Genomic DNA, 11908 nt, shown 5'->3' with positions numbered 1-11908 from the left:
GCCTGGAACTAAAAGTAAAAAAGAAATGGCAGAGCCACTGACTGATTTTTGCTATGTAAGACCTCAGATCTATGTTCAGGAAGATACAGTTAAGAGCTCAGTAGAATCGTTTCGGTTTCTGGGGCTTGAATTTGATTTCATTTTAAAATTTAACAAGAGAAGCCTTTTTGCTAAGTTATTAGAGGGCTGTTGAATTCCTTCCCCCAACTTCCTTCAAAATTGACACCCCTTTTAACCTCTAGCTCCCTCTGTCCCTCTGTCCCTTCTTCTATTCCCCCTCCCTCCCTCTCTTCTTTCTTCCTCCTCCCTCTCTCTCCCCCCCTTCCCTCCCTTTCCCCCTCTCTCCTCCCTCCCTCTCCCTTGCCCTCCTCTCTCCTTCCCTCCCTCTCCCTCTCCTTCTCCTTCTCCCTCTCCCTCTCCACTTTTTGATAACAGCTATTCTCTGGTGGTTATCTTTTCACACGATAATACTACATTTCTACCCTTTGCCCCCCCCCCATCTTTTTGGGTTCTCACTTAAATAATGTCTACATTTTCCTGAAAAAGTTTTAGGAAAGGGGTTCCCATACCCACTCAGAAGAGAGAGTTTCTTTTAAAAAAAAAAAAAGCTAGAGATGACTAACCTCTAAAAAAAGAAGGGGAGTCATAGAGGTCCCTCATATGATTTGGACACAGCCTCAGTCCAAATCCTAAAGAATTTTAAAAAATTAAAATTTGTGAACTCATTACCTTGATAATGAAGATATTTTAGACTTTTGGTTGAAATTGTGCCACCCAGAAGGGAGATGTGCCCCTTTAGATGGAACTGGGCAGTGCCAAGTTCTTGGGCACCTGCAGCTGGCTGCCACCCCCGTCAGCTGTTGGACGAGACTGATGGGCCAGGCTTTTCCCTGCTGCCTCTGACCCTGGGGTATGACAAGGGAGTTTGTTGAGTCACAATGCCTGAAACTAGCGACCTCAGCAAAGGCGTGGCAGTCTGGCAAACTCAGTAGCCCTTCACATCAGAAGCACATCAGGCTGTAGACTGTATAACCACCCTTTTCTGTTCTCTCTAGGAGGATATGCATATTTATTTCACATTTTGTCCAGATTACAATCCCTTGAGACCTCCTTTCTCTTTCCTCTTCTTGTTTCCAGAACAATCTAATCATATTAGTTACCAGTTTGGTGGGGGTCTGCATTTTTCACATACAGAATTACCACCAGCCTTTATGAATAAGACAGTATTAATTTTCCCATCTTAGCTTATTTCTCTTTGGGTTTCCCACTAGAGATTCGGAGTTATGTGGCAAGAGATATTTGGATTTATGTAGAGACAGAAAAAATGGTAAAGTCCTTTCTGGTTATCCTGAATAAAAGCAAAAATAGAAAGTTTCACATCACTATCAAGACACCCCCTTAGCTAGTCAAAAAGAAGTCAGAAGATGCTCCTACCTTTGTAGAATCAGAGTAGGCTGTTTTGTAGGACCTTGGAATGATGGCTTTCTTGTTAATTGGGATACTGTGATGACCCTTCCAGTCTGACCCAAGATGTTGCTTCTTTGCTCAACCCTCCATACTCTCCTAAAGCCTTCACTGCCAGCTGGTACCAGAATTTCTACTTCATGACATCACTGTTTCTATAGAGAACAGTGACAACACAAAGTTGGGGGCTCCATTCTTAGGATTCTGGATGTGTAAGTGGTCTAGCAAGCTCTAACCTTCATCATGAGACATAATTATCCCAGAAAAAAGGCCAGTCTACTTGGGACAGGGTCAGCCTTTCACAGACTTTTTTAAGCTATGAAAGGACCTGAGCCCCACTTATTCTTTTTCATTATATGGCCAGTGCTGGATTGCTGGTGACTGTATTCTTTAGAGGATTATCCATTAGACTTTGAGATGCCTTCGGTTTTGACCCAGTTTGGAAACATTAGCCCCTCACCAAATAGCTTACACTGTGCCCAAGACTCGTCTTGTCTTCCCCCTGTCCTTTCTCCACATATTTCCACTTTAATCTCATGCATGTGAATAAATGCATCTGAATTAAAAATAAGTTGGAATGATCCCCTGAATAATAGAGTTTTGTATTCCTGGTCTACTTCAATTCCTTCTTTTCCTTGTTACCCCTGAGACTACATGTCTTAACCCTGCTGTACAATTTTGATCTTGTTAGTTCATGGCATCAAAGAGAAACAGAGCTAGACATTTGTTAAAAGTGGCAAGACAGATTGTATTCAATTGCAGCAAGGAAGAGAGTCTTCCTTTTTTTAAAGGATTTTATTAATTTATTTATTTGAGAGATAGAGCGAGACAGAGAGATTGAGAGAACAAGTGGGGAGAGGGGTAGAGGGAGAAGCAGACTCCCTGCGGAGCAGGGAGCCTGATGTGGGACTCGATCCCAGGACCCTGGGATCATGACACGAGCCAAAAGCAGATGCTTAACTGACTGAGCCACCCAGGAAGAGAATCTTTCAATGAACAGAGCTCAACTTCACTGAAATGAGAAGCAGAAGGCTTTTTAAATGCTGGGGTATGCTAAAGGGAAAAGTGCTGAGGGAAATGTGTACGTGTTTGTGTGTGTGTGTGTGTGTGTGTGTGGTTGGTTGGGGGGTGATCAGTGTGATTAGGGCAACTGTGTGGGCTAATTGGCACTTATCAAAGTTAGGCTCCTACCCTTTCCTAGAGATTAGGAGACAGGGGTTCTTCCTTCTTGATAATTACATTTCAAAGGGATGACTCCCAGGTCCTTGAGAAAAACATTTCTGGGTTGTAGAAGATACATATCAAAGGAAGGGAGAAAGGATTTACAATGATAGGTTTTCTAAAGTAAATGTTCTAAGAAAAGGGAGGTCAGGGGCCTGTAATCAGGTTTTGGCTGAAACAAACAGTAAATTCTTCTGGCAGTGTTGAACTTTCCTAGGCAGGCCTCTTAAGGAGGCTGGGGTCACCATCCTAGGGACATGGCCTTGAGCTGATAGAAACTGTGTGTTTGTTCAAGTCTCTTAATGTAGGGAAAGGATGATATTGTTTGTGCCCAAAGTTGCAGTTCTATAGGCCAAGGTTGAGGCCTAGTTGAGAAGAAGTCTCAGAGGAGCCTGACTATATCAAATCATCATGTTGTATACCTTAAATACATATGAGTTTTATTAAAAGATGGCTTTTGGTCAAGGAGGGAGTCTTTGTCCGTGGTGATGAGCTAAAATCTATAGTACAAGACTTGTTTTTCCTGTATCACCTTTTTGTCAAGAACTTTTGATGATTAAAGAAAAAGCTGGAGCTCCTGGATCTGGCTCACGTCTGTAGAATAAGAAGCAAAAAAAAAAAAAAAAAAAGAAAGCATGTATTTATTCTCCAAGCACAAGAACGTATATCCCTAAGATTAAAAAACAAAAAGCCTCTATGTCTCTCAGCCCAGAAGGGAACGACTATGATCTGGGCCTGGAAAATGTCTTACCAAATCCCCTGAATGACAAAAAGAGGACTATTATGGATGATTAGAGCCCTGTCCCATGTAGCCGCAATCCTGTCATCCTGGAGGCTAACCAGGAGCAAACAAGAGCAGCATTTGGATGGGAAACCAACAATGAAAACGTGAGGAGGCTCAGTCATAGCTTAAAGCATCCGCGAGGCTCAGTCATAGCTTATAGCATATCCTCTGCCTTTTCTTTCTCTTAAGCTGCAGAGAGTCTCAGACCAGCCTGTACTGACTAGAGGTGGGAACAGATGGGTGGGGGAGAAGGATGTTCACAGAGTCAAAAGAAGGAATATGCCATGTTAGTGTGTGTATATGTATGAAGTACTATGCACTTAGCCTTTAAGAGCCAAACATGGAGATGTTTAACATAGAAGCTTTGTCTTTTTTTGGAACCATTATCATCCATTTCCTAACTTTGTTTATTCTGCCCAAACATCTCTTCCACACGAACTTGTGAATAATTGTACAAATCAACACTTTAAATATGCTTTCCATTTACATTTGGTTTGAAAGAGCTATTAAGATAATAAAAATGGGACCTGTGTTTGTAATGTAATTGTTATGAATAATGGCAAAATGAAATTTAAGTGGACTGAACTATCAGCCTTCATGAAATCACTGTCTGCCTGTTAGTCTCACTAAATATCTTCCAGTCTCAGATTAGGCTGCCTAATTTAGTTTATGGGATGACACCATGACCATTTGGAAAATGCACAGTGATACCAGTGATTAACAGACATTATTTATTGTGGACCAAACAAATGGGAGCGCCCCTTCTTTTTTTCCCTGAATTATTTTCCAGACATGAAAATACACAATGTCATTTAGTGCAGCTTCATGCAACCATGCTAAAGTGAAAAATTAAATAGCTATTTTGAATATCTCGGCATTGGTGCTGCATAATTACTTCTGTCAAGCACTTATGTTATGTCTGTATTGTGTATATCTGTCTGGCCTTTTCTATAAGTGATTGAAGAAGTGGCGGGAGAAAATAAAGGACTTTAAAAATGCTATAAATATGCTCATTTTTTAATTCCAGAGGGAAGCTGTTAAAGAAAAGAGGACTCTTAGATAATGTTGGGCTTTCCTTTTGGGCAGAGGCTTAATTAGGTGGCTAAGGTCTGTTCTATTGCCTTGTTGTCGAAAATGACTTAATAGCTATTTGTGAAAGGTGGGCCTGGCTTGGCAGTGGCCATTTCTGGTCAGGCTCCTCCCTCTTATAATTGGGAAATTTCCCTCCCCTGATTTCCTAGAACATTTGCTTCTTGTCTGTCTAATTCATCTGACATTTAGTAGATCTGGCCTTGTAGAGTTAATTAACTTTTCCTATCCCTGGATCACCTGCGTCGAAAGCCTGGCGGGCGGTTTCTCCGTCTCTCATTGCATCCGCCGCCAATCCTGGGCGCACAGACGGGCTCAAGGAACAAATAAATGACGGTTTTCGGAATTTCAGGCAGCAAACAGTTCAGAAGCCCCGCAGTCCTGGCATCTGTAATAATATTTCAGGGGCAGCCTACTTCTGAGAGCACTACTTCCCACACTCAAGTGCGCCTCAGAACCACCTGGAGCACTTGCAGAAATCGTGGGGCTCCATCACAGAGGTTTGAATTCTGCGGGTCTGCAGTGGGGCCTGAACATTTGCCCGCTACTGTGTTCTTCGTGCATCATCTCATTTAAGTCTCACGGGGCCTTCGGAAACGGGTGCTGTTTTAATCCGGGCTTTTTCAATGGGGGCTGGATCACGGGGCGGGGGCGGTCCGGCCTGACGGGTCACTACCCACTTCCATCATTTTGCAGGTGGGTGTACGTGTGCGCGCGCAGAGAGTGGTACCCCTTCTCTCTCTTCGAGGCTCTGAAGAGAAATTTCCTGAGTAAAAGAAATGGCTAAGGGGTACCTACTCTGATCTTTTGGCCCCATCTGGTGGTTTTTGGTCTGACCGAGCAAAGCGCTGATCCGTTAGCTCCCTCTGCTGGTGAGAATGGTGGGGTCCGACGGTGGCCTCCGAGACCCATTTGCTCGGGCCCCTTTTTCCAGAGATCGTTGGCCTGAGGCGGTTGCTCTGAGGACGTTATTCTGAGACGGTTAGTCACTTCTTCGGGCCCTCGTCTGGGTTTTGTCTGGTTTTGTGTTTTGTTTTGTTTTGTTTGTGCTTCCTACTACTCGGGGGGAGTCCCTTTACAAAGCCGAGTGTTTGTGTCAGTCCGTCTATGGTTTGTTCGACGTGCGAGTTGATTTTCCAGGCGCTAAAAGAGCCTCTTGCTGTCGGTCTGAAGTACGTAGACGTATTTTGTGTCCGAGCTGGTGATGTAGCCCGGACGCTAGGCTATGAATCGCGCTTTTCCGCCTGTCAAAACAACAAACGTGTCTCGAATGTCGGACGAGAAGTACTTAAGTATAGAATTAACTGGCGACAAATTTTTTTAAAATTTATTTATTTGACAGAGAGGGAGAGCGAGAGCGCGCACGAGTGAGGGGGAAGGGCAGAGGGAGAGGGAGAAGCCGGCTCCTCCTAAACAGGGAGCCTGATGTGGGGCTTGAACCCAGGACCCTGGGATCATGATTTGAGCCCAAGGTAGACACTTGACGGACTGAGCCACCCAGGCGCGCCTGGCAACAAAGTTGTTAATCCTCTCCTCAGTTGGTATCTTGGTCAGTGAATGACCGTTTTAAGCCAAGACTCTTGGAGGACGGGAAGGGGATCTGGAAGCGGGAAGCCTTTCGAGTTCCCTCATAGCATTGGTAGGCATTACCCACCCCACCCCCCTACGCCCCCACCCCCCCACCCCCCAGCCCCGCGACTCTGTTAAGGATCCACCAGGTTTTAGGGACGTTAAAATGGGATGAAGACTGGTGTAGTCTTCAGCCTGGTCATGTCCTTGCCCCGTGGGGGTGTCAGGCTGAGACCTGTGCCTGTTGCTCTCAAATCAATAGGGTAAATGGAAGTCATGAGTCCACGTGGCCACTAGGAGGTCACAGCTGCTTGGAAAACGTGCTTCCCATACGGTAGGAGATCACCCTTTTACCGAAGCCTGTTTTGCCAAGGCATTCCTCAAATTAGAAGGGAAATTGGTGATTCCTCCCCCATAGAATCACTCCCCACCCTAAAAACCGCATTTTTGTGTGTGTGTGTGTTATATTTATTGATACATTTCCTTAAGAAAAGTTGTTTATAGGTTCAAGGAAAGCAGTGTCTGTTCTGTTTCATTGTGAGCTTTATCTTTCCAAATGCTTGGGGAGAAAGACTGTGTTTTACTGATTTTCATTTATCCTGCAAGGGATAGCACTAGGTTCAAGAATTGCCATGCTCAGAACCATATAGAAGTGCTTGGCCATACCCAAGAATGTTAAATCACCTTGGTCCAAACTGCCTGGCTTATTGCAGTACCTTCCTAACTGGTTCCACTGAGTCTTTTCTTGCTACTCTTAAACAGAATTTTTTTAAAAGAACCAATATATTTTATTAGCTAGTTATTTTTAAAACAGCTTTTTTGAAATATAATTCAAATACATAAATCACCTATTTAAAGTGTACAACTCAATGCATCTTAGTATGTTTACAGAGTTGTGAAACTATCACTATAGTCAATTTTAGAAAGTTTTCATTACCAAAAATAGAAACCTCATACGCTTTAGCTATCACATCTGACTCCCCTAACCCTATACTTACCCAGCTTTAGGCAATCACTAATTTTCTTTCTGTCTCTATAGCTCTACTTATTTTGGACATTTCATAAAAATGTAATCATTTTGTATGTGGTCTTTTGTGACTGACTTCTTTCACTTAGCTTAACTTTTCTGGTATAGAGTTGTGACATGTGTGAAATGATGTTTATGAGGGACTCTCATTAGATACTTGGTGCCAAGGATTTTTACTGGAGGCTGGTCATGTAGGCATTCTCTGCCTAGTACATACCCAAACTCCAAAGTCCCAGGAGGAAATCTCGTGTTCACCGTAAGCCACATTGTTTGCACAGTTAAGGTGCAGTGAGCTACTTTTCTGGGTTACGGTGGTGGGAACTGTCCCCAAATCCAAGTTCCCAGATCCTAGCCAAGGGCCAGCCTTGCCTGCAGGATTTTTAGATGATAACATTTTCAGGTCGGCTATGTGAACTCTTCTCACACAGATTGTGATAGGGATTTAGTTGATTCTGTAGATCAATTTGAGGGGGATGCCATCTTAACAATATTAAGTATTTCAATTGATGAACATGGGATGTCTTTACATTTATTTAGGTCTTTAATTTTTCTTAATGATGTTTTGTGGTTTTCAGTGTACAAGTCTTATACTTCTTTTGTTAAATTTATTTCTAAGTATTTTATTCCTTTTGATGCCATAATAAGGGGAATTGTTTTCTTAATTTTATTTTCAGATAGTTCTTTGCAAGTCTATAGAAATACAATTGAGTTTTGTATGTTGGTTTTGTATCCTACACCTTGAGCTCATTTGTTAGCTCTAATAGTTTTCTTATTTTTGTGGATTCCTTAGCCTGTTAATATGGCAGATTATGTGGATTGACTTTTTGAACCAGCCTTGCATCCCTGTAATAAACCCCATTTGATCATGGTATATAATATTTTGCTAATATCTTGCTGAAGATTTCGCACCTCTTTTCATGAGGGAAGATTGGTATGTGGTTTTCCTTTTTTTTGTAGTCTTTGTATGGTTTTGGTATCACGGAAGTGTTGTCATATGAGTTCGGAAGTGTTCCCTCCTCTTCTATTTTCTGGAAGAGATGGTACAGAATTGGTGTTAATTATTCTTTACACATTTAGTTTAATTCTCCGGTGAAATAATCTTGCCCTAGAAACTTTTTTTTAAGAACTTTAAAATTACAAATTGAATTTCTTTAAAACTATGGAGCTTTCAAATGATGTATTTCATATTGGGTGCATTATGGTAGTTTGTGATTTCTAAGGAATTTGTCCATTTCAATTAAGTTATCAAATTTATGTGTATAGAGCTCATAGTATTCCCTCATTATCCCTTGGATGTCAGTAAGGTTGCTGTGTTTTCTTTGTGGATTGACCCTTTTATCATTATGTAATATTCCTCTCTGTCTCTGGTAATTTACTTTGCTCTGAAGTTTACTTTATCTGATATTATTATAGCTACACTTGCTTTTTCTTTTTAAAAAATTTATTTGTTTTGCCAAATTTTCGATTTTTAGCTATTAAAATTTATCAAGGCTTTTGCTATCTTTAATTTTTTTGTCCTGTTTAGAAAAGTGTTTCCTTCTGAAGGTTATAAAACTATTCTTTTATATTTTGTCTAGTATTTCCATGGTTTCATTTTCACAATTAAATCTTGGATCCACCTGGAGTATATTTTCATGTAAAAGTAAAGTAGATGATAGCAGATCTTTTCTATCAGATTTTAATACAGGGATGTGGGGGGGGAGGAGAAAGCAGAGTTTATGAGAATGCTGTGTGCCTGGTAAGAGGGAAATATTGGAAAGTGATAGACTCAAAGGGCTATTTCCTCTTTTCTCCATGTTCTCTCAGTGCAACACAAAGGAGAGATTAAGTCAACTGGAGGTGTGAAGGTTGAGAGAAAAAACAAATTCAAAAATTTTTGGAAGTGTTCTTTTGCTCAATAACTTTGTTTTTTGAAAAGCTTGGAAGAAATAGGAAAAATGAAATGGCTTCTTTTGTAATTTTTATATTGCTGTTGTCTTGGTGGATAGAACTTTTCCTCTCCTGACTAAAGAGAGGCTTTCAGTCTTTTATTTACTACAGTACTGGAAGTCTTAACTTATAGAAATCAGACAAGGAAAAGAAATATAAGTCACCAAAATTGATAAAGAAGTAAAACTGTAATTATTTGCAGATGGCATGATACTATGTGTAGAAAACTCTAAAGACTCCACCAGAAAACTATTAGAACTAATAAATTTGGTAAGGTTGTAGGATACAAAATTAATGTACAGAAATCTGTGGCATTTCTATACACTAATAATGGAGTAACAGAGAAATTAAGGAAAACAATCCAATTTACACCAAAAAGAATAAAATACCTGGAATAAATTGAACCAAAGAGGTGAAAACCTATACTGTAAAAACTATAAAACATTGATAAAAAAACTGAAGACAACACAAACAAATGGAAAGATATATCATGATCATGGGTTGGAAGAATTAATATTGTTAAAATGTCCGGGGTGCCTGGGTGGCTCAGTTGGTTAAGTATCTGACCCTTGATTTTGGCTCAGGTCATGATCTCAGGGTTGTGAGATTGAGCCCTGTGTTGGGCTCTGCACTGAGCTTGGAGCCGGCTTGAGATTCTCTCTCTCCCTCTGCCCTTAACCCTGCTCATGCTCACTCTCTCTCTCAAAAAAAGATATTGTTAAAATGTCCATACCCACCCAAGCAATCTACAGATTCAATGCAATCCCTATCAAAATACCAACAACATTTTAATTTTTTTAATTAATTTTTTTATTTTTTTATAATAATTTTTATTTTTAAATAATATTTTTATTATGTTAGTCACCATACAGTACATCCCTAGTTTTTGATGTAAAGTTCCATGATTCATTACTTGCGTGTAACACCCAGTGCACCATGCCATACGTTCCCTCCTTAATACCCATCACCAACAGCATTTTTAAAAGATTTTATTTATTTGACAGAGCGAGAGAGCACAAGCAGAGGGAGCAACAGAGGGGGAGGGAGAAGCAGGCTCCCCACTGAGCAGGGAGCCCGATGCAGGGCTCTATCCCAGGGTCCCAGGATCATGACCTAAGCTGAAGGCAGATACCCAACTGACTGAACCACCCAGGCACCCCACCAACAGCATTTTTTACAGAACTAGAATGCAGTCTTGAGGAAGAAAAACAAAGTTGGAGGTATCATACTCCCTGATTTCAAACTATACTACAAAGCTAGAGTAATCAAAATGGTATGGTACTGGCACAAAAATAGACACATAGATCAATGGAATAGGATAGAGAGCCCAGAAATAAACCCATGCTTATTTGGGCAATTAATCTATGACAAAGGAGGGAAGAATATACAATGGGGAAAAGACAGTCTTTTCAATAAATGGTATCAGAAAAATGGGACAGCTATATGCAAAAGAATGAAATGGGGCCCCTTTCTTACACCATATACAAAAATAAATTCAAAGTAGATTAAAGACCCAAATGTGAGACCTGAAACCATAGAATTCCTGAAAGAAAACATAGGCAGTAATATATTGGGTATCAGTCTTAGAAATATTTATGTTTCTTAGGCAAGGGAAACAAAAGCAAAAATGAACTATTGGGACTAAACCAAAATAGAAAAGGTTATACACAGTGAAAGAAACCATCAACAAAATGAAAAGGCAACCTACTGAATGGGAGAAAATATTTGCAAATGCTATGTTTGATAAACAGTTAATATCCAAAATATATAAAGAACTTCTGCAACCCCACACTAAAAAACCAAATAATCCAATGAAAAAATGGGCAGAGGACCTGAGTAGACATTTTTCCAATGAAGACATACAGATGGCCAACAGACACATGAGAAGATGCTGAACATCACTCATCATCAGGGAAAAGAAGGTTAAAACCACAATGAGATCTCACTTTGCAACCAGTCAGAATGGCTAGTATCAAACAAACAAACAAACAAACAAAAAATGAGTATTGGCAAGAACGTGGAGAAAAGGGAACCCTCATGTGCCGTTTGTGGGAATGTAAATTGGTGCAACCACTGTGGAAAATAGTGTAGAGGTTCCTCAAAAAATTAAAAACAGAAATGTCATATTATCCAGTAATTCCATTACTATTTACCTAAAGTAAATTAAAACACTGAAGAGATATATATGCACCCCTATGTTTATTGCAGCATTATTTACAATAGACAAGAAATGGAAGCAACCTAAATGTCTACTGATAGATGAATAAAGAAGATTGTGTGTGTGTGTGTGTGTGTGTGTGTGTGTAACAGGATATTAGCTGTAAAAAAGAATGAGATCTTGCCATTTATGATAACATGAATGAATGTAGAGGGTGTTGTGCTAAGTGAAATAAGTCAGACAAAGAAAGATACCATATGATTTCACTTATATGTGGAATCTCAAAAACAAAACAAATGAACAAACAAAAAAACAGAAACAGACTCAAAGAAAGAAAAAATTGGTGGTTGTTGGAAGGACAGGATGGGTAAAAGTAGGTGAAGGTACAAACTTCCAGTTTTAAAATTAAAAAGTCAGGGAAATTAAAAGTACAGCACAGGGAATATAGTCAATAATAGTATAACCATGTTGTGTGTTGACAAATGGTAACTACAGTTATCATGGTGATCATTGTGTAGTGTATAGAATTGTCAAGTCACTCTTTGTACACCTGAAACCAAGATAACATTGTATGTCAACTATATTTGAATAGTAAAAATAATAGTGTATTTCTTCTTTAGTGCATCCCAGTGGGGCACTTGTCCACAGTGATTACCCTTAAAAGAAG

This window comes from Ursus maritimus (assembly GCF_017311325.1).
Source record: "Ursus maritimus isolate PB19 chromosome X unlocalized genomic scaffold, ASM1731132v1 scaffold_X1, whole genome shotgun sequence".
NCBI classification, from domain to species: domain Eukaryota; kingdom Metazoa; phylum Chordata; class Mammalia; order Carnivora; family Ursidae; genus Ursus; species Ursus maritimus.
The sequence above is the reverse complement of the archived record's forward strand: the minus strand, read 5'-3'. Positions refer to the sequence as shown.